Source organism: Typopeltis vanoorti, chromosome 14 (assembly GCF_054136105.1).
Source record: "Typopeltis vanoorti isolate ZY-2024b chromosome 14, IOZ_Tvanoo_1.0, whole genome shotgun sequence".
Lineage (NCBI taxonomy): Eukaryota > Metazoa > Arthropoda > Arachnida > Uropygi > Thelyphonidae > Typopeltis > Typopeltis vanoorti.
In genome coordinates, this window is record NC_143562.1 from 28,319,154 (window position 1) to 28,342,719 (window position 23,566).

Consider the following 23,566-nt stretch of genomic DNA (forward strand, 5'->3'; position numbering starts at 1 on the left):
AAGCAGCATTTTTTTATAATAGTATGGGGCCTTCAGACGTCGCTTTGCCAAATGTGATCCAAACACACTAGCACATCTTGAGCCTACTACTACAGCACCGAAAATAACTTTGACAGCACAGTTTATCTATTATCACATTGAATAATATATGGACACACACACACACACACACACACACACACACACACACACACACACACACACACACACACACACACACACACACACACACACACACACACACACACACACACAGTTATTAATATTTGCTTACCTGCTTTATATAGTTTAGAACGAAATCGCTATCTGGTGAAGTGAAGGATTCCATGATTGATTGCAATTCCTGCTAATAAACTCCCATCTCAGTACATACTACAGGACTACATCCTCTTTAGTTCAGTGGATATCGACAGTACTTCTGGTTAGAAGAATATGGGTGGGTTCAAATGACGTCTAGGATGCGAAGAATCATTGTAAGACTTTGCAATTGAGCTTAGGTCAGTTGAAATCAACCAACAAAGCATGAACGGGTTAGTGATGGATTGATTTTTTTTCTTCTTCTGAAACTCAGCAAACCAGCCAAAGAATGAGCAGATTAAGAGGAATAATATACTGGATTGATAGATAATCTTAGTTATTTCTGTTCATAATTTCAAACTATACTACAGGACAAGAATATACCACCTCATATAATCTTTTCTCGGCATTCAATTACATTTAATATCTGATGATGATGATCATCATCATCCTCGTTCCGCTTTTTAAGCCTAGAGTGGCCTGTTCTGCCCTTAGAAGTCATCATTGAATCTCTTTTATTTATGTTTATAGTTTTTTTTTCTATTATTAATTCCTGGTTTAATTCTTTCATAATTTCTTTTGTAATCGACTAGAGTATACTTTGCAGCTTTGCTCATAAACTTCATTTCAAGTGTTATTAATCTTTGTCTTTTTTTTATTGTCCAGATTTCACTTCCATACAATAGGACTGGTAGGGCTAATGTAATGTATACTTTTAGTCTGTTTTTTTTTTTTTTAAACTAGGTTTGGTTTAAATATAGATTTAATTACACCTCTATATATAATACACTGTATTATATATAGTGGCCTGTTCTGGCCTTTTTAAATATTTTGCAATTTTTACGTTTATATTTTTTTCATTTTCATATGTGATCGTACATCCTAGGTAATTAAATGAATTCACCTGTCCTAAGATCGTGTTATCGATTACTATCTTAGTTCCTACTGGATCTTGTCCTTTAAAAGCCATAGTTTTTGATTTTTCTGTTGATATTATCATACCATAATCTTTGGCTTTTAGATCTCATTTCGGATCTCATCATCAGAATCTTCAGAATTTGTAATTATTATTTGGTCGTTGGCAAAAAGGAGAGTGTTTAAGTTCACAGTAGGAGAAAGTTTAATACCTTGATGGAAAATTTTATTTCATTTATTATTTTCTCTCTCTTGGATATAATAATTCATAATTTAATCTTATTTGTATTTGATTATTTTCATATATTCTTATGATAACTTTTAGAATATTATTTTGTATTTATCTTTCTTTTAACTTTATCAAATGCTTTTTCACAGTCAATAAATACATTTAGTGTTTCTAAATTGTATTCTCTTCTTTTCTCTATTATTAATTTTAGGCAAAAGGCCGGGTTTATACACGATCGTCCTTTTCTAAATCCATTTTGTACTTCTAAAATAAAGCTTTCAGAATATTTTATTAGTTTATTATTTAAAATTCTGCTATATATTTTATAACAGGAATTTAAAATACTTATTTATCTATATTTTAGGGTCTCTATTAACTTTTCTTAAAGATAAAGATTACTATTGCTTTTTTCCATTCTAATGTTGGGTTGGGTTACTTGTTTAATATTTGATAATAATATTTATTCAGTCTTCAACTTATGAAGTAAAATAAACTAATAAAACACAAAACACTTATTAAAACACGTATTAGTTAAGAGGCTGTCTGTTAATGTCTGTCTAATGGGTTAAAAAAATAAAGAACCATGCTTTTTTCATGGGCTTTTATCATAGAAGATTTCTCACACACACACACCTCTCTTACCAAATCACCCCACATCCTACTGCCAGATAATCTCTTTCCACTACGCAATACTCATACTAGCCCTACAGATACAAAAGCCATAAATACTGACCTTTTTAAGTTTTAAAATAACACTTGAGTCACTTATCCTGTAATCGTTTATTTTTCATAATCATTCAATTTTCGTCGAAGCTTACACAATCATCAACTGAAATAAATCAGCTTTAGGTGGTAAGCGAATTTCATAGGCTGGTGTAAGACTATGACAATCGGATTGGAGAATAGTGTTAGCTGTGCGTCGAGATTTTTTTATTTTAATTACTTTTTTTTTAATGATTTCCTATTTTGCTTATTTTAAACAAGAAAAATACTACGTTTGATGACATCATATTGTTACAAAAGAAAATTTAAACCTCTTAACAATAGTTATTGTGATCGTATTGAAGGCTGAGTGACTATTTTTAATATTTGTGTCCTGTACTTACCGAGGTTGAGCACACACACACACACACACACACATGAGTTTTTCCTTTGGCTTGTTCGGACATCGTAAGATAGTTCCATTCATAAGTTTTACTAAATAAGGTATCAATGTCAGCAGATTATTGGCTGGTCAGTTACACGTCATTGGGATGGTGATATATTATAAACAAGTGTAATGACTAGCCAATAATCTGCTGACATGGCTTCCGGAATTAGCTTAACGAACAATGGATTAAAAAAAAAAGTTCATTTCAACAGCGGAAACCACAAAAACGAGTTTGACAACAAATATGAACTCTTACAAAATAAAATTCTATTTTTTTTTAAATTTTTTTAATATTTATTTTTATTCTCTTTTTAGTGGGAAACTTTTCCCCATTGAAGGGGAAAAAATGTTAGTTCGTTGTTTATATGATACTAAACGCAAAAGATATGAAGTCAGTGTATTATGTTCTGTTAACTACGCTGTGATTTCTAGCTTTGTTGCATGTTATATGAGATGGAAAATTCTGCCATCAACTAAATAGGACCGGTTAGATCACCTTTAGCTGCAAAACGCGTATAAAGATTCATTTTATATTACCATGGGAATGGACCCCAACCCAGGTCGAATTCTACAGCTTTGAACTAACTACCATTCTTTTTCTCGTGACCTTAACAGAAAACATGATTTAAGGGTAGATAATAAGGTCGACTTTTCCCTAATATTTTGACTCGGAGGTCAAAATATTAGCTACATTCCAATGCTACATAGAATCTGCCAACAACACGTGACAAAGGATACTGGCAAGCACTGTTTATAAATAGGAGTACGGTAGAAGGTATCATCTGCTCTGAAGGGCGAGTGCCACAATGAGAAAGGAAGCGTAACTTGAGTTACTTCGAACATTGGATGATAGTGGGAGATACAAAAAGATTTGCAATTGTTGTCCTACTAAGATAGCCCAGTGTAATAGAGTCTCGGATATATACTAATAATAGTGTAATAAATAAATAAAAATATATCCCTTGCGCATCACTACTTAGTTTTTTTTTTGTTGTTGTTGTTTTTGTTGTTTATTTGTTACACCATTTTCAGTATATCAAACATAATGATGAATGCCAGAGAACTGATGAAGAATCATAGAGTCCAATCAATGTATTACAGATATTGTATAACAATGGAGTTGGAGGAAATATCTGAATGCATTTTGCATCAGATACTGTCCCTGGTGACGTATAGCAACAGATTACCATGCATCAAAAACAAGGGGCTACAACAAGTTGGACTGAGAAACATTGCCACTGAGTACCTAAAAGGAGGCAGAGCAAGAAAACGGTTGTATGAAGAAAATAATCTTGATTTCTTGTGGAAGAAAAGTTAAAGGTATGGCGCCAGTAACAAGAAACCATGGCCCCATAACTTAAATTGATCACTAACTTCGTCATGGATTCTCCATTGCCAATGGAAGGCCGTACAAGGAGTGATGGCTGGGTTATATGTTTCCTTCTGCGAGTGGAATGGAGTGGATATGCTTATCTGAACATTGTTGCCAACCAATTATCACAGGGCACGTGTCATATAGAAATGAGTGCAGGAACTATTGGTGATTTTACCTTAATGGATTGACATTCCCTCTCCTTAGTTTCTTCATTATGATACCAGTTAGCATTTCTGGAACATCGCGGAACAAGATGTGCGTTAGAGGGGTCATGCTAGTAGATCTAGTATGGTTTACCATCATCTGTCTATGAGTATAGAGTGTTTCCAGGACCATCTGGAATTGATACTCCAGGTACCAATGTTGATAAAATGCTCTATTAAGTGGGAATCCCTGATAAACTCGCTACACAGAGTTCTTTATTTCCTTAGAAATGGGCATCTTGAGATATAAAAATCAACCGTAAATTTAAAAATTGTTCTTAGAACCAGTTTTAATTATATAATTATATGAGACTCGAAAAGGCTTTCAGAAAAAAAAAAAAAAAAAAAAAAAACATCTGGTACGTTACGGTTCTACCACACCGCTGTTTGTGCTCTTTATTAATCTTGCAATTGCGTGTGATCTCCAGCAAGTTTGTTTTGTTTAGCAATTGATAATTTTCAGTAACGAAAAAGTTCATATAATCTTTATAAATTCCTAAAAAAAAAAAATCATTCTAAAACGATTATGTCTTAATCAGCGGATGTACTAGATACGCCGAAAGATAGAAGAAGAAATGTTTTCTTCATTTTCAAAAGAATAGGCTGAATGGATGAAAGTAACAGAATATGACTAATTTTGCATTTTTGTATTTGTGATTTAAGCCAATAGAAAGTACAATTTTGTCACTAAGTCCAAATTAGTATGAATATCGGCAATGAAAAGTTCAAAATTATGAAAATTAGCACAGAAAACTTCAGCTGCATTCTGAATGGAGATCCTATAGAAAAAGTAAAATATTTCATCTTTTTTAGGAGGTGTTTTTAGTGAACATGGCAGATTAAATCTGAAAATAGTCAATATAATAAACTAAGATGGTATGATGGGTGGCCAGCTGAATAAATTTATATGGAATAAGAGAGAAATTGGCCAAAACACCAAACTAGCAGTATACAAAGCAGTTTTGAAAGCAGTTTTAAGTTATGGATCTGAGATCTGAGTTAGAAATAAAACACTTGATCAAAGACTGAGGAAGATTAGGGGTTGAACCGATGGCATCAATGGTAGAATCATATTAAAATTGAAGATATTAGAAAAGAACTTTACAAGAGGTGTTCAATGCCAAGATGGTAGAGAGACTCGAATGAAGACCAAAGTCTAGATGGATTGATTCAGTCAGAATTGCCTTATTAGCAAGAAATGTTAGATATGAAAATATTAGAATTCTCACAAGGAATGACTGATTTGGAGGAAAACTGGGGATAAGGAGATTAATAATAATGTAAACTTAATCAAATTTGACCAGTTTTAATTTTTTGGAAATTTTGAGGCATTTGTTTCATAGAAGACACTCTTCAATCAAGGTAATGTTGAGCATACTGTTCCACTACATGTATACATAAAACACACCCACAAAAAAAAATAAAAAATAAAATAAATAAATAAATAAATAAATCAGACTTTTGAATTCAAACTAGAACCTACAAGATAGAGTACAGAATGGGGAAAAGAGCAGTCGGTATACCTAAAGCAAGAGCTCTCATCTTAAAAATAAAAAAAATCAGTTTGTCTGAAAAGTACATACGATGAGCATTAAAATAGCAATAAAAAAAAATCTGAAATTGGACGCTCTGGAAATACGCTGTGATTCATTTTTAACCCTCAGAAATTGTGAAAAGTCTGTACTTCCGCCGAATAAAAATGTCAGTCATAATGCCAGGAAAAATCTTTAAAAAAAAAAAAATCATTTATCTTAAAGGACAGAGGGACAAAATAATTCGCTTTCAACAAAATCAAAAATTATTCAAATCCCTTCTTCAAGCCCCTAATGATTTCATTTGGGAATGATCTTTTTAGTGGGAATATTTGCATCAGCAACTGCAAATCTTCTTTAATAAATATAATGTTTAATTTAATTAGGAATAACTAAAGGTCGAAATCCGAAAATGAAAAACATCTTTCATGATAAAGTTATCTGTCATTTCTAAATACAGCTGAATAAATATAATTTAGAAGAAAAGGTTGCCTAAGAAATCGGTATATTTAAAAAAACATGTTCACCTAAATGATTCCTTCTTTTTGCTCTCAAATTATACCCCCCCCTTTTTTTTTTCTTCTTTAATCACCCTTAAAAGAGTCTCTTCAACTAAAGCAAAAAACCAACTACTGTATGTTCAGATTACACTACTGGGATACTCGATTTGACTAAGTACCGTGTCTGGTCTCGGGAGCAGAATTGTCAACAATCTAATCTTAGATTATCAAAGTAAAAATGTGCTATAAGTTGTCAGTTTTTCGTGAGTGAGATTATCATTAAAAAAAAAAAAAACTATGTGTAAAAATAAAGCATTGCCAAGTGGGTGTTTTGGGTCCTTTGTTATAAGACTTTGCACTGTGTCGTCTCGTAACTATAAAATGTCTGCAGCCTATGTTAAGAAAATAAAGTGAAATAATAATAAGATATATTTATTATTTTATTCACACCCGAGTACTACACTTTATTCACTTTATGACTAGATGTATTAAGCCTACATTCTTTTTCATAGGAAAAATGATTACATTTAATTAAATTAAGATGCCACTTGATCACGAGAATTAAAACGCAAAGCAGCAAAAATTCTACTTGTTCTCACCATGATAATAAATACATGTGTATAACTTCCCTTTTTCTTATTAATAAAGGACTACATTGCTTTCCCTAATAAACTTAAATATTCCTGTACACTTTTGTAAAATGGTAAAATTGCAGTGCTTCAAAGATCGCAATGTATTTTGAGCTAAGCTTCAATATCTAGTCCAACTCCTACTTTATGTTCATCTTGGTTGAAGTTTTTACCATGTATAAGATATGATAAGGTCATCAGAATACCTGTTGAATTCTATGACTAAAGAAGGCTTATCTGGCTGAAATTATTAGTTTTTGCTCTAACAAACCTATCGTCCTCCCATTCCACAACTCATGCCAATTCTTGTAGTATTGGAGTCTGAAACTCAAGACAACAAAACTCCGATTTCTAATCTATCATTTACTTGTTCATAGAAAGATCCTCCAAATTTCTGTCCATCAGTGACATTAGTTGGAGTTGCAATAAAATCATGTTGCTGAAATCCAACAGCAAAAGTTGGTTTGTCAATTTTGTTGTTATTTGGATCGAGGCACCAACTAGCTCTCCTTTGTGATGGACTGTTGCATTGTGAATGACTGGTTTAATATCCTGAAAGTCAATATCACTATTAAAATGGAACTTATCACTTTTAAAAACTAATTTTAGTGTCCCTGACTTCTTCCCAGTTTGCGAAATGAACCTTAAATCCATAATAATAAATTTCATTTAATCCTTTATCCAAGTGTAAGCAAACAAAGGAGATACTAAGACAAGAAGTGATGAGAACTAGGTCCACCTTTACCACGAGTTGCCTCAGTCCTGAAGATACTTCAGGCGCAAACTTTGTTTGCTTACACTTGGATAAAGGATTAAACTAAATTTATTATACTCTAAGCAAGTGGGGAAAAACTTCCAACTTAAATATAGTTAGCTTTCAAACCCTTTAGTACTCAAACTGTAGTCTTCGATAGTTAGTTGTGCATCCGAAGTATTATCAGTATTCCACTTTTCCTTTATGATTATTTATTCCATGAGCACTAAATTTAGATTTAGATTCCAATTACCCTGCCATTATTCCAGAATCATTGCCCGTAATTCAAACAGCATTCAACTCAACACCAGTACTAGTTTTAAACTTGTAATTAAGTTTCGGTAGTGAATAAAAACAGTTTTTATGAAAGTTGTCTCGTGATTATTTGCCATGGTCTGCTGCATAACATGGTGAAGTCATATTGTGATTCTACACCGATACTGTTAATTGTCCTACTAAACAGCGATAAAAAAAAAAATAATAATAATAATAACCTGTGCCTGTTTGGTATAATTTTGGGCTTTTTAAATAGTATTTCTCAAACGAATTATATAATTCATTTAAATACTCCCAAAAGTTAATAAAATATAAACTGAACTTGTAAATTAAAAAATAGGCTTATTCAGCGAATTTACTTAAAAACTATTATGGATTAGTTAAGGGGATAAAAATCCCTTATTGTTTTTCAGCCAGTAAGCGAAACTACGATCTGAACGTTTCATGCCGACGAACTGGCAGCGGATCAAAGCGTAAGTGACCACTTGGTAGTGCCACACCAAGGCAACTCGTTGCAAAGGTGGAGCAAGTTCCCTCACTAGTCTTGATATTTTCTCATAATGTAAAACACAGCTCCTAGGAGATGTAGTACTGCTTTACATTATGAGGAGAGGTCACTACTCAGACCGGTTTCAACCTTTTTTGAGGCCTCATCAGTGAGTAGCTAGACCTAGAATATCAGGTCTAGCTACTCACGAAGGCACTACCAAGTACACTATGTACATTATTTTTTATGTACATAAAAAACAATGTACATTTTTTACATTATGAGAAAATATCAAGAATAGTGAGGGATCTTGCTCCACCTTTGCAACGAGTTGCCTTGGTGTGGCACTACCAAGTGGTCACTTACGCTTGGATCCGCCGACAGTTCGTCGGCATGAAACGTTCAGATCGTAGTTTCCGATCTTAGTTTCGCTTACTGGCTGAAAAACAATAAGGGATTTTTATCCCCTTAACCTTATCAACCTCGCCAGAAAAATAGCTGTTTGGCTTTTCATCTTAACTATTATGGATTATTATTAATTATTAACAGGCGATCTTCTCTAAACTCCATTAAAAACTATTAACCATTTCCTGGCTGAGGCTACTGACTTTTAGTTCATAAAGTAATAAATCAATCTTGTGGATTATTTGTCCATAAAAGAAACATTTAGTTATTCCACTTGAAACTTAACTCTCATTGTGAAGCAAATCTGCTGCTTTTAACTTATATGAGAACGATATAAAACTGACAGGCGATCCCGCTGATTTAATCCAGCATAAGTGCCCTCGGCAAGCACTGCACATATCCGCTCGTCAATTAGTACAATGGCCTGCGACCATCGTTATCGCTGTTGACCGCTACTCCTGGAAATGATTTGTTTAATCTAATCCCGCTAGTAATCACTTTCCGTAGCGAAGTTCACGGTTGACCGATCCGATAAGGGAGGCACATGCAAGGCGTTAACCCCATAGCGCTAATGACATATACAGTTGCCGCCTTCTGCCTACTTTAGATTTGTCCGTCTGCTTTTCATAAACGACTGTAGCGACTCCTTTGGTGGTCAAATGAACAGTTTGCTTTAAATTGGTGTTGTCACCTTGGTAACAACATAATAATTGTTAGTGGTAGCTTTAACTTGTGGGTTTCACCAGAGTATGCATTTTATAATAACATGACTGGAATTGAGTATATGTATACTGTGGTTTATTAGCTCACTTTATATTGTATTATGGGAAGTCTAAGTTTAGCTGAACACTTGAAAAAGAAATGAAACAGATTAATCACGTGATTAAACTACTAACGAATGTTCTGTCTATTAGTGCAATATACCACACAAGTAAATTGCATTCAAAAAAAATATTATTATGTAACAAATTTTGCAGAGAATCTAGGAAATCTTATAATTTATTACATTTAAAATAATAAATAAATATCAACATAATGCTTTCTTCCTTGGTCAATAGAACGTATACGAATTCGTAAGCGTGTCAGAACTACTCTTAATTTTTTTTTTAGTTAATTGATTTCAGTAATTTCTGAAAATTACAGTATAACTTTGTCGGTAAATGCATATTAGTTTTATATATATAACAGAAAGAAGGTACTCATGCACTGGATGAAACACTGCTATTTCATGAACAAGTAAACTTGCTGACAGATATTCATTCATGACATTTTCGTCAGCCGTAGTGCAAGATGTGAATGAAAGAAAGATTTCGTAGTCTTGCCGCTCTGTGTACAATCTGATTTCCGGTCTCTTCTTGTTGTGAATAGATCGCGACTGGGGGGTACATGTTGATTAGTTCTGGCACTCCTGTTCACTCAATGCAATTTACTCAGGACTCTTCAGCATAGCAGAGATCCGCCAGTATTCTCGACTAAAATTATAATAGTCTTTCTATAATTCAGCTATTATTAAACATTTAAAAAAATCGATGTGTGCAAATCTCTAACAGCTGACTCGTTTAACATAAGATGGCTTATTTCTCATTTTATAAGCTAATTATCAAAGTAATTGTATCGTAAACTACATCTACACCAATTAAAAATGAAACAGTTACTGATAGATTCGATTTCTTTTTTTTTTTTCTTTTTTTCTTTTTTTCTGACACTCCTTGGATTCAGGTTTGATCCAATGCCCGTTGGATTTCAAAGCAATCTCCGGATATTTCGAAATTATCCAAAACACATTTCTCTTGCCTCCTATTACCATATATAAACTGATGGAAATTATCTGGAAATGTACTACAAATGGCGTCACTAACAGATATTTCTACTGAATGAATCCATTCATATCTTTGAAGTACCCTATAATATTTCACAAATCGCAAAACTTGCTTTTAAACTTTTATCTAAAAATGGATAAATTATAACCCAAATAATAAAAAAAAACACTGCAGGGGAGATCGAATTTAATCTTTTCTAATCTTGTTGAGGGGTTGATTATTGACATATCCGTTGTTCTCACCTTTTATAATCGTATACCTTCTCCAATCATATGCTTGTTATAAAATGACTTTTGTTCGGCAGTAGAAGTCATTTGGAATTTTTTTAATATATCTGATGCCCCCTGCTGGGATAGGGAACTCACAAGAGATAAAACAGAACAATACTATTTTTGATAGGGCATATCAGATGAACGTTATTTAGATGAAGATATTCTGTCTCCGGTACATCTTATCTAATGACAAACAAATATGTTGGGATGAAATAAAATCCTAATAAAGCAACTAATTATAACGCAAGTAACAAAATATGCACTCTGGGGGATTGCATTTACATCTGGGGGAGAGATCGATAAAATTTACATTAATAATTGCTAGAGACCTTGAAGATTATATCAAAATAGAGTAGTCAAAGTGAATCCAATATTCAAAAGAATGTTTAGCGAAAAAAAAAAAAAAAAAAGAACGTTTAGCGAAAAAAAAAAAAAAGAATGTTTAGCAAAAAAAAAGAATGTTTAGCGGGGAGGGGGGAATGTTTAGTGAAAAAAAAAAAATTTTAATCACAGAATATCACCAAGTAAAATACTTTTTTTATTTTATTTTATTTATTTATTTATTTTTAGGTGTATTCCTCAGCACCTAAACTAATTTAAAATTAGTTTAGGTACCAACAGGTCTGAAAAAACGAATCTATAAATTAGTTTTCTAACTGCATAATAAAATAGTTTGACGAACAATACAAATGGCAGGCGTAAACTTCTGTGGCTAATTGGTTCAAAAGACATATTTCGGTGATTACACCACATTTTTTATTATTCAGTTCTATAAAACACTGAAATAATAGTTCCCGACAAGTTTCGTAAATCGTAGGATTTACATCTTCAGGGGATAAATAGTATAACTTAAAGTTTAAACAAGAGAATTAATAAATACAAATCATAACCGTCTGGCTATTCAAAAAACTCACATAGTAGAATGCAGATATATTCTTAAAAAACCAGGAGTCTACAAAATCCATTGCTCTTGAGGGATTTGTTACGTAGGACAGACAGGAAGATCTGGAGAAATACGCATGGCTGAACACCAAAAAGACGTACAATACAAAAGAGAACAAAAAACGGGTCTTGCTTTCCATACCACTTCCACTGGACACGATGTACTCTGGCAAATAACGACGATGTCATACATAGAAAACAACAGTTATATAAGAAAATTTAAAGAAGCTGCTGATATGCTAAAAAACCCAACCCAATGCAATAAAAATCAAGGTTTAATTCTCCATCAAGTGTGGTCAGCTCTAATAAAAAATCTACCTCAATCTGAGCTCGGACTGTATGAACGAGAACAAGCACACGTGACATCATTCAGTATTGTTCAACGTGAATAATGTTATATATCTGCATTCTGCTATTTGAGTTTTATGAATAGCCAGACGGTTATGATTTGTATTTATTAATTCTCTTGTTTAAACTTTAAGTTATACTATTTACCCTCTGAAGATGTAAATCCTACGATTTGCGAAACTTGTCGGGAACTATTATTTCAGTGTTTTATAATAAAATTGAATAATAAAAAATGTGGTGTAATCACCGCAATATGTCTTTTGAACAATACAAATATCGTAATACTTCCAAGTTCCCATGGCAACTACAAGTTATGCGTAGTAAGATGCGCGCTGTTACTTTCAGATTCCAATATCCTGTTTATACGTTTAAATGACACAACTAATATTCTTTGAGTTAAAAAATAAAATAAATAAATAAAATATGGTATACATGATGGTTAGATGATTGTACGGTTAACTATACATCTGACTGCAACGAGAGTAGTTTAAATTTAAAATAATAATAATAATAATAATAATAATAATAATAATAATAATAATAATAATAATAATAATAATAATAATAAATTTAATTGTGTAGGGATTTGAACCCGTAAAAAAAATATAACAAATCAGCATGAAGCAGTGGGGAAAAAAAAAATACTAATAATAATAAATTTACATTCGCAAAAAAATTCGCATCGTCTACAATAATGAAAGTAGGAGGAAGGCATCATTGTATTAATGCACAAAAACTATTTTTTGTGCAAATCTTTACGTTCCTTCCTTTATTGATACAAGCGAAATTATTACAAATTTGTGGACCTCCTTAATTCCACTTACCATCATCATTATCATAATTTCTGATATGTCCTCTCAAGAGTTGCAACGATACTATGTTAGTAAGAAATGATTAAGTTTGCGTTATTATTAACATCCTGTCTTATCAATTTTCCTCCAAATTAGTCTGTTTTTATCAAGACTCCAATATCTTCAGATCTGTCTTCGATTTACGATGGGGCTCTTTCTAAGGATGCCGTCATAAGTCCGAAAGGTCGTAAGTGCGAAATCACTATAAACCATAAGGATTTCAGTTAACATGCCTGAATACTGAAATGTATAGGTCTGTTCTTTTACGTTGTTGACTAATTTTACTCTATGTTTATAGTGAAATAATACAATGAATAAATTATAACATAAAGTTCCGTAGACAGTAAAATAATCAGCTGGAAACACATGGAGAATCGTATTCGATCTGCTGCTTTATTAATTGGATGATTCACTGGAGAGGGGGGGGAAGGCTAGATCAACAACAAATTCTACAAATTCAGGAATTGCAACAAAGCGTTTTGAGGATGGTTCACTAGATGCATAACTTGTGAAAAGTATAGGCTTACTTAAATATAAAGAGCCAACAGGCTTCATTTCGGCGATATAAACATTAATTAAATAAAGGGGATATTAGATCCCACATTGTTTTAAAACCGAAATGAAGCCTGTTGGCTCTTTATATTTAAGTAACTTAATGGTTGCACCTTTTTGGACAACTCGTATAGCAGAGTATATAAGTTCTTTTTGCTATACCCTTTGGTATTAATTTGGTCTAGCTACTCCCTGATGAAGCCTCAAAAAAAGCTGAAACCGGTGGGGAGGTTATTATGAGTTCGCTCTCTTAAGGTTTTTGCCTTAAGGGAGCAATTTGAGTCTCCGGGGAAAGTGTTTTCCGGCACGGCCCAGTGAGGGGCTTTGTCGGTGAATGCTTTTCTTGGAATATGAGCGGTTCTGCTCGGTGGTGGTGGGTGGAAGGCCATCACAGAGTGGAGCCAACGCTGAGATGGACGGTCTTTCGCCCACAATTGAGTGACCTAGGGATCGTCCGAATTTTTAGAGACGGCTTTACTTATTCATAAGGCTGAAACCGGTCTGGGTAGTGACCTCCCTACCATAATGTAATAACAGCATACATTTTCTAGGAAATGTGTTTTTACATTATGGAAAATACCAAAGAATAGCGATTAGAACTTTCCCCGCCTTTGCAACGAGTTACCTGAGATTGTACTACGTACTAGGACTACTTGCATTAGTTCACGCTAGTAATCGCCGATACTTTTATAGTTTTTTTTATACTATATTCGGCATGAAACTCTCTGGTTACAATCTTTGAGTTTCTTATTCGGTTTTAAAACAGTATAGGCTTATCTTTGGGACAGGGAAGCAGGAGTGGGTTCGTTTAAAAATTTCTGCATTGCGTCCGACTTAGTCTGCAAACTTTGCCTCTTCTTTTCTTCATATATTTCTGTGCAGAAATCAATTTTAACTTTCTTTATTCATTATATTTTACTAAATCTCTGCATGTGGGAGTCCATTTCCCCTAAACAACCAAATTTCTTATTAATAGAAGCAAATGCCTACGTCAATTTTCATTTTTATTACTTTTTTAATAATAATAATATAATAATAATAATAAAAATAATAATAATAATAATAATAATAATAATAATAATAATAATAATAGGTTATTTTGATGTTTCTTTTTGTAATCGGATTTATTTCCTGTTGCTTTTAGAAGGTCCTCTTGTATAATTGCTTGAAGCATTTGCACAGAGCTACTTCGATGTAACTTTTTAAGCTAATTTCTTCTTCTTTTTCCACAGTCTGTCTCACTTGCAGCAGACCCCGTCCACCTATTTTCCTCGGTAGGTACAACCGGTCAACATCATTCCATGGATGTAATGCATGATGCATAGTCATTAATTTTCTAGTTTTGCGGTCCAATTTATCCAGGTCTTCTTTTGTCCAATCTATAAATAATAATAATAAAAACAGAACAAGATGAAGTTTTTGGGCTCGACTTCATCTTGTTCTTCTGGTTTTTGTCTCTTTTTATTCGTATTCTTCTGTTTTTTTTTTAAATATATATTCTTCTTTCTACAATTTCTGTATACTTCTGGTTCTATAAGGGCTTCATCTGAGAGCTCTTCTTCCTCAGCTTCCACTAACTGCTCTATATCTTTATTGTCCACCCCAATTCCAACTCTTTAGCTGGAAGCAGTATCTTGTCACCAATATCTCGTGAAGCTTTCTATTTGTCGAATTCTGTAAATATATGGACATGTATTTTCAGCAGCAGCTTCTTCTTCCAAACGCCATTCATACACTTTGCTATTACCTCACTTCAAATGCTACATCTACCTTTTTGGTACAATGCAAGATATTGTATATAGGTAACTCTTTATACGATGGGGACTGCGTTCTCGAGAATTGCACGCATATATCGAAAACGCATAAAACAGGAAATAACATCAGATAATATTATGTTTCTATTAGATAATAGAAGTGCATTTATTTTCATACATATTAAGGCATTTTTTATTTTATTCGTTTGGGTTTCCTCCCATCCTTGTTGAACCCTCCTAATAAGTACTATATCATGACTGTATCCTGTGTGTTCACGGGGTTGGTGTGCCTGCTTGCGGGATGAAAATCCCCCAGATAAACTTGGGGGAGGGGGACCTGCTGTCCACGCCCAAGACTGGCTAACTTGGCTATGACTGAGAAAGATCCTTAAGCTCCCTCACATCGTCGACGGGAATCGAACCTAGGACGCTCCTTCGCCAGACATATGGTTGCGAAGCGCATAGCCACTACGCTAACCGCGCGTACATATTAAGGCATAAGAACAGTAAATAAAATATTTAGTATGCATAAAACAAATAATTAAAGCAGTTCCTTATTTTCAAGATTAACAATGCCAAAGTCATGTTCTTCGAAGAGAACCGTGGCACTCTATCAGCTTAAAAACTTGAGATAGTCGTTGAGCACTCTTAAACATTTCTCAAGACCTCCATAGAACTTCATTCAGATTCTTTACCGATGTGCTTTTCCACAGCCAGAAACTGTTTATTGTTCAGGGTGCCGAAATTATTTGCAGATAAAGACAATACCCCATAGACCAATACTTACTGTCCTCTTCCGTGGAGGGTCGAGTCTTCCGTGTTTTCACAACAACCTCCAGAAGTCTCGATTTCTTGCGTGACTGGTGAGCTGTCTATAAGTTTGTAATCCGCAGCTGGCCTTTATTGATGTTATCCATTTAGTTCTTGGGCTTCCTTTTTTTTTTTCTTTTTTCTTCTAATCTTGCATACAGAGCAAGATTGGGTAGCCGTTTCCATACCACTGAAGTTGTCTTCTTTTGATCTTTTTTATTAATGAGTCTGTATAGTTTAGATCTTGTGTTACGGTTTCATTTGTTTTCTTTTCTGTCCATTTTGTTCTATTTATTTTTCTGGGACATTTCATCTCGAAAGCCTCCAGTTTTCGCATCTCTCTCTTCTTGAGTGTCCAATTTTCTGAAGCACAGTGGGCATTATAGTTGCATTATATAATTTTATTTTTAGATGTTTGGAGACTTTATTATTTTTCCAGATTTTACCTAGCTTATTAAATGATGACCAGGAAGTCGATATTCTATTTTTAATAGTAGTCATGATATTTAAGTGTTCTGTTATTACTGTTTACCTGTTCAATTGTTGATCCATTCCAGGAGAAGTTTACTTTTTCTTCGTTTATTCCAATTACTAAGATTTTTGTTTTGTCCGTATTTATGGCCATGTTCTATTCTTTAGCCATATTGTTTAGTTTGACTATTAAGTTCAACATTGTTTCTTTTGTGTCCGCTCGCATTACGATGTCAACTGCATATTTTATGTTATTAAGGTTATAACCATTTATGTTGATCCCTTTTTCTTATTCCAAGGCTTGGTTAACCATATCCTCTAGGTAGTTGTTAAAAGGGTACGGGGAGATGGGACATCCTGGGGGGGCTACTCCTTTACTGGAGTTTATTTTATCTGTTGTTATACTGTTAAATCTAATTATTGCTTCTGTGAGACTATAATATTTTTCTAAGAAGTCTAGGATGTCTTCATCGATTCGTTTCTGCTTTAATATTCTTAATAAAGTTACTCTATTTATTGAGTCGAATGCCTGTTTAAAACCTATAAAACAGTAATAGATTTTTTTGTTATGTTCCCAATACAATTCTGCTAGTCTTTGTATCATGAAGATCTGATCCAATGTGGAGCGATTCTTTCTGAAGACTGCCTGTTCTTTACTAAGAATGATCTCATATGTGCTCTTATTCTGTTCTGTAAGACTCTTGTAAATATTTTGTAAGCATGGCTGAGTAATGTGACTGGTCTGTAATTTTTACAATCTTTCTTATCACTTTCTTGTAAATTGATAATTCCTGTTCTCCAAACTTTTGGTATTTCTCCTGATTTAATGATCTTGTTGAAAAGTGTGGTAAATAATTTTAGTGCTGTTTGCTTTCCTTCTTTCCAGAGTTCTGATGGAATTTGGTCTATCCCTGGTGCTGTGTCAGATTTCATTTGTTTTAGAGCAGTGTTTCTCAACCTGTGGTCCGCGACGATGGTACAGGTGGTCCGCAGGCAGGCAAATTAATTAAATAATTATATTTTTTAATTATCCAAACAAAACAAATTAAAATTTAATAAGTTAAAAAAATTATTGAAATGAAATGGAGACTTAAAAAAAATCCAACAAATAGCGTCAGAATGTTCAAAGACAGAAGCGATAAAACTATATCTTGTTCACTTCACCACTCTTTTATTATTCATCATTCTGCCGCTAAATTTGTAGCGGCAAAATGACGAATAATAAAATAGGAGTGAAGTGACCAACAATATAGTTTTATTGCCATAGACAGCATGGCAAGATTTCTTAAACGCCAAAAAAGTGCCGCCCGGGGTGGATTCCCCCCCTCCCCCACACACACACCCCAGCTACGCCTCTGCAACTTAGTGGTCCGTAGAATTGTTTTAGGCATTTTACTGGTCCTTGGGCTTAGAAAGGAGAATGCTCTAAAGGAGCGTTTCTCAACGCTCCTTTAGAGCATTCTCCACTTCCGATGGAAGGATCATTAAGGTGTCATGTCTTAATGATGGGGCCTTGTTATTAGGTAGTTATTGCTTTCATTCTTGAAGGTTTCTTGGTAGTGTTCCATCCATACTGCTTTTATTACATTTGGATTTCCAGTTTCCTCACCCTGATGGTTAATCATTGTTAGAGGTAGTGGTGATTTTTTTTTTTTTTTTTTGTAATTTCTTTAATTGTGTTATGTAATATGTTTGAGTTATGGTGTTTATATGCCTCTTGCCTTTTTCTGCTTTTTTGTTTAGCCAGTTTTCTTTAGCCTGTCTGCAGAGTTTATCAATTTGATTTTTGAGATGTTTGTATTTCTTCTTATTTTCTTCTGAGGTATATCTGTTTATTTTGATTTTAGTTTTCTTTTTTCTTCACCTTTTTCTAAAATTTCAGATGTTATCCATTTATTTTTGGATCTCTTATAAATTTCTGAAGTTTCCCTTGCCGAGTTAATATTTCTTTTCCTGTTTTCCAAAGGTTTTCGGTTTCATTTGTTTGAGTCCTATTTATTTCTTCAATTTTCATAATGTAGTCTAATCTTATTTGCTTTACTTTTTAACTTTTCCATGTGGAGTTTATCAATCCTATTTCTTTTATAGTTGACTTTGAATTTTATCCACATTGTTGCACAGAGGAGTTCATAGTCTGTATCGAGATCTAGGCTTTTGAGTGTTCTTACGTTTTTGATTGAGGTTGTCCATTTATTTCTAAATAGGATATAATCTATACAATTTGGTGTTTCTCTATCTGGTGAGGTCCAGGTATATTTAAAACTAGGTGTTTGTTAAAACATTGTATTTTAGAGGAGAAGGTTGTTTTCTTTGCTGAAATTAAGCATAGTTTCTCCCCTTTCATTTTTGGTTCCGATTCCAAATTTCCCCATTACATCTTTGAGGTCTTCTCTGAAAGTTCCGATCTTAGACTTGAAATCTCTGATTATGAATAAGATGTCTCTGGAGTTAGTCTTATTCATAATCGGAGTTAGTCATTGTCTATTTCTTTTTGGAGATCGTTGTAGAATAGTTCGATGTCTCCTTCATTGTGGCTTGCGTCCGGTGAGTAAATCTGAAAAACCTTTATGTGTAGTCCTTTTTCTTTGGTTTTTAATCTAATTCCTATTATTCTGGATGAGATAGGCTTGATATCTGTTATACTTGCAGTAAGATTTTGTTTTATTAGAATTGAAACCCCTTCTCTATGTACATTGTCTCGAATGGCATAATTTGCCCTCTGGCATGTTTAGGCATCCTTCTCCTGTCCAGTGGGTTTCTGAGATTCCCAATATTTCACTTTATCCTTTTCAGATTTTGTTGTAGAATTTGGATATCTACTTTTTATTTCCTGCTTTTTATAGAGATCTGATATTTATGGTAGCTATATACTTATCACATTTTGCTGACCACAGACGATTTCTCGCCAACATTATGCGAGGCTCGTGTTGGCACGTTACCCAACGTACCCAACGTGTCAACACACGGGAATACATTTCATACAGTAGTATGAGATGTATTCTCGGTAGTCGTGTAATCCATGGAAATTTCTGGCATTTTAGTATGGCCGGCTTGCCATTCCTGTGCCACATCCTTTGGTCCACGACTCTTTATTCTTTATTCAGAGCAACACGTTGCTGCTTTCCTCATCTGCTACCTAAGGGACGCGTCTGATAGGAGTCTGGTCTCCCCCAAGTAGACCAATAAGACAAGATTATTATGCTCATTTCTCATACTGTGGCGACACCTGACTGGTAGAGTAATTCATAAATCTTTCTACTCGTACTAATACGATTAAATTTTGAAATTAGTCCAATTTTCTTTCAATTTCGAATCACTATCATTTCATTCATATCATCTTAGTTCAACTAAGAAACAAATTAGATAGTTAAGTCAGTCGAATTTCCGAGAACTTTTTAGTGAGCGCAACTCATTAACTTTCCCACTTGATGCATGTAAGATAATATACATTAAGCATTTTCATTATTTAGTTTCTTCTTCTTCTTCTTCTTCTTCTCCTCAAGGATCAGGTATTTACCTGTTCCGGTTTCATGGTCTTTCCATCTTGCAGCTGAACTCCCCTCCCCTCCCCTCTCTCTCTCTCCTTTCCCTTTAGTCTATATTTATCCACCGCTTTTGGTAGGTATCCAATATCTTTCCATCCTAAATAGATGCTCTTCCCATTTCTCTCTGTATTCCTTTATATTTTCGTTTTACATTGTAAATATAGAGCTCTCTTTTCTGATGTCTTCATTGTTTCCAAATTTGTGCATCCTTTAATTGCGCTTAAAAACTTCATTTCCGCAGCTTGTATTTTAGTTTCATCTTTCTTTTTAACAATCCGTGTTTCCGAACCATATAACGGAGTGAAACTGGCTACTACTTTATAAATTTAAGTTGAGTTTCTCGTCTTGTTTCTTTATTGAGTCCTTTTAAGTGTTTTAGATTTTCTGAAATTTCTTTATATTTCATTTATATCTTTATCTTTTAAATATGTTAGCGGTCTAAATAATTTATTTTCTATGATCTCACATGATCATAGAAAATTTTTGAACTGTTTTTGATCTAACATGATCTCTACCTTCAAATGTCATAACTTTTGTTTTCTTTTGTGAAAATTTTAGATTGGATTGTTGGCTTATTTTGATTAATTCATAAATTGATTTTTGTAGGTCACCATTGTCTTGTGATACAATCGCATTATTTGCGTACGGCATTGTATTGACAACGTTCTTCTGGTTAACCATGATACCTTGGTTTATTGTTCTTGTCTATATTTTGATAATCATATACAGGATGGTTCAAAATTCCACGTACAAACTTTGAGGGAAGGTAGAGAACATCAAAATCAATCATATTCACATAGGAAAGCAGTAGTAGTAGCAGTAGTTGTTGTTGTTGTTGTTGTTGTAGTGACCCGATATAATGGAAAAAGATTGTTTAAAGGTGGCATTCTTCAACAGCAATTTTATTCCTTATCACAGAAATTGAACCTAGAGCGGTCTTTGGGTTATGTCCTGCAGACAGCTTATTTACTATCATTTGTAACATATTATTTTTGGTGATTTCGAAATTTTTACAAATTTTGCTTCAAAAATTAGTCTTGCTTAAACTGAGAACACCCTAATAAATTTTCGTATGTTGTAGTTCGATCCTATATATCACGTTTCGTTATACGGACTTATCAAACAAGAATACAGTTAAAATATGTGTATTAAATGGACGGATAGAGAAATCAAATCTAAAAGGATGCTTGTGAATTTCGTGATATGCAATACCTACAAGCGGACACCATCACTATTGTAATTAGCTGTGTTGACTGCCATTCATCTCGTTGGTAGACAGGAAAACGTACTCATGTTCCAACTAACAGGCTACTTGTTCTGAGTAAAAGAACAAGCTTCTTCGCACGGTTCGAAACACCACCACTCTCTATTATAGGCCTGAAATCATTTCAAAAAGAACCATGTTTCGATCTCTATTGTAGAGTTTACGGATTATCTAATCCTTATCTCCATCACGCTACTAATAGTAATGTACTACAGGTTTAGAGCCTTTTGTGAGTGAGATTTGCATAAAAAATAATAATATGCTCCCCCCCTTTTTTTTTTCAGAAATACCGAGTTAGTTGATTTTTAGCACACTTAAGTAGACTTTCTCTCACAGAACGGAAACTTGGGGTTTTAACCCCGAATCTCAAAAGAGTCGACTGTAACACTCGCATTTTAGAACAAATATATATACTGTATGCGTGTTAGGAATTAAGGAGATGAGATTACGGCTCTGATGACTTGATCGCATCCATAACTTGTGCTCAGCTATCGGTGATACTTAAGGATGAAGTTTGCCTGCTCACCGATCTTCCAGAAAATTCATTAGAACTAAAGAGCCTTGCTAATTCCATTTGACGGATTATTTCTGATATCAAGACTGGCATCATTATTGGCCGATAATTAATCAAAGTGCAAATCGGCCAGAACACATGCAATTAAGAGATATACACTGATTTCAGAGCTTTAGTTGCTTCAGCAGCAATTTAAACCAAACTAGTGAGTTAGCCAGCATAAATACAAACACAATGGACATTGGTTTTTATGTATTTGGCTTCTCCAGTAAAAGAAAGTAGAGAATAACAAGAAGTTGTCCCACTTATCTTAATCTGCCGCATAAGATTTAAAAAATAAGGAAGCAAAAAAAAAAAAAAAACCTGCAAAATTTCATCTCTACTTTGATAACATGACAGTTAAATTTCTTGTAGCCCTTGAAAGGTGATAATCTAGGACACGTGCGGAAATAATGATATTTGGAATGTGTACATTTTTTACTGATTTACCTTTCAAATTAAACGTTTTAATTTGAAAGGCTTTAGTTAACTTTTTTTTTTTTACTGTAAAAACAAAAACATGTAAACCTGAGCAATGCCACATAATTGTCACAAAGAGGCCTTGTTTTGTTATCGACTTCGTTCTAAAATCCACACGACATGGAACAAGTTACTATCGCCCTCTGCCGGCTATTGCGATAAGAGATTATCAAACAAGTAGCTCCCTACTTTGAAATCCAGGATTTCTGGCGACAACGCATTTTCATGTGAAGTGTTTGGAAATTGATAAGTACCTCATGATTTCTCGCTGTTGTTTGCCACATGATAAAGCTTACACACTTGTTGCCCGCACCGATAGCAGCTTTTCATATCGTCTTTGTAAAAACTTTTTTTTTTCTTTCCACTGTCGGCTTTATTATACGGTAGACAACTGCTGTTTTTGTGTGACGCGATATACAAAAATGCATAAAATTAATCAAAAATCATAAGTATGATAATGGGAATGAAATTTCAATTTTCAACCATTTGTATTCATATATAGGGAGAAACATTATTTCGAATCCACAGATAGTAACAAGCTTCATACTCTATTAATTAAAAAATAAAAAATAAAGAAACTTTTATAAAAGTTTTTCAGCAATAAATATTCAGCAATAATTATTTTTGCAATAAATATTCTACAATGATTACAAGTAATTTTCGATGTGGCGCTGATGAAGCAATGGTTACATGTAGTTGTAAGTTTCGTTTGGTAGAAAGGTAAACAGATCCTCAGCATGACATATACTTGCGTTATGTACAGGTATCATTAATAATACAGTATTATAAATGGCAAAAATATTAGAAATGAAATAGTATCTAACGCAGATTTATGAAATCCGTTATCGTATTAATATGCAATCAAAATTCTTGAGATTATATAAGGCGCAATTGCAGAGCTCGTTTGGTTAGGGTTTATTTGATTACGTGTTTCCTTTAAAGCTTGCCCTAGGTATGCGATCTAAAATTCGAAATGTGCAGTCCGAATTTTAAAAGCATGCACTATTACGAAATGAGCATTTGAAAGAAAACGTGGGAACAAAAAAGTCCTATTATTATATGCATCATTATGTAGCGAAATATCACGTTCATCTGTATACCCACACTGGCATATACAATGGGAGATGGATACGAAGACATCAAATGCAACTA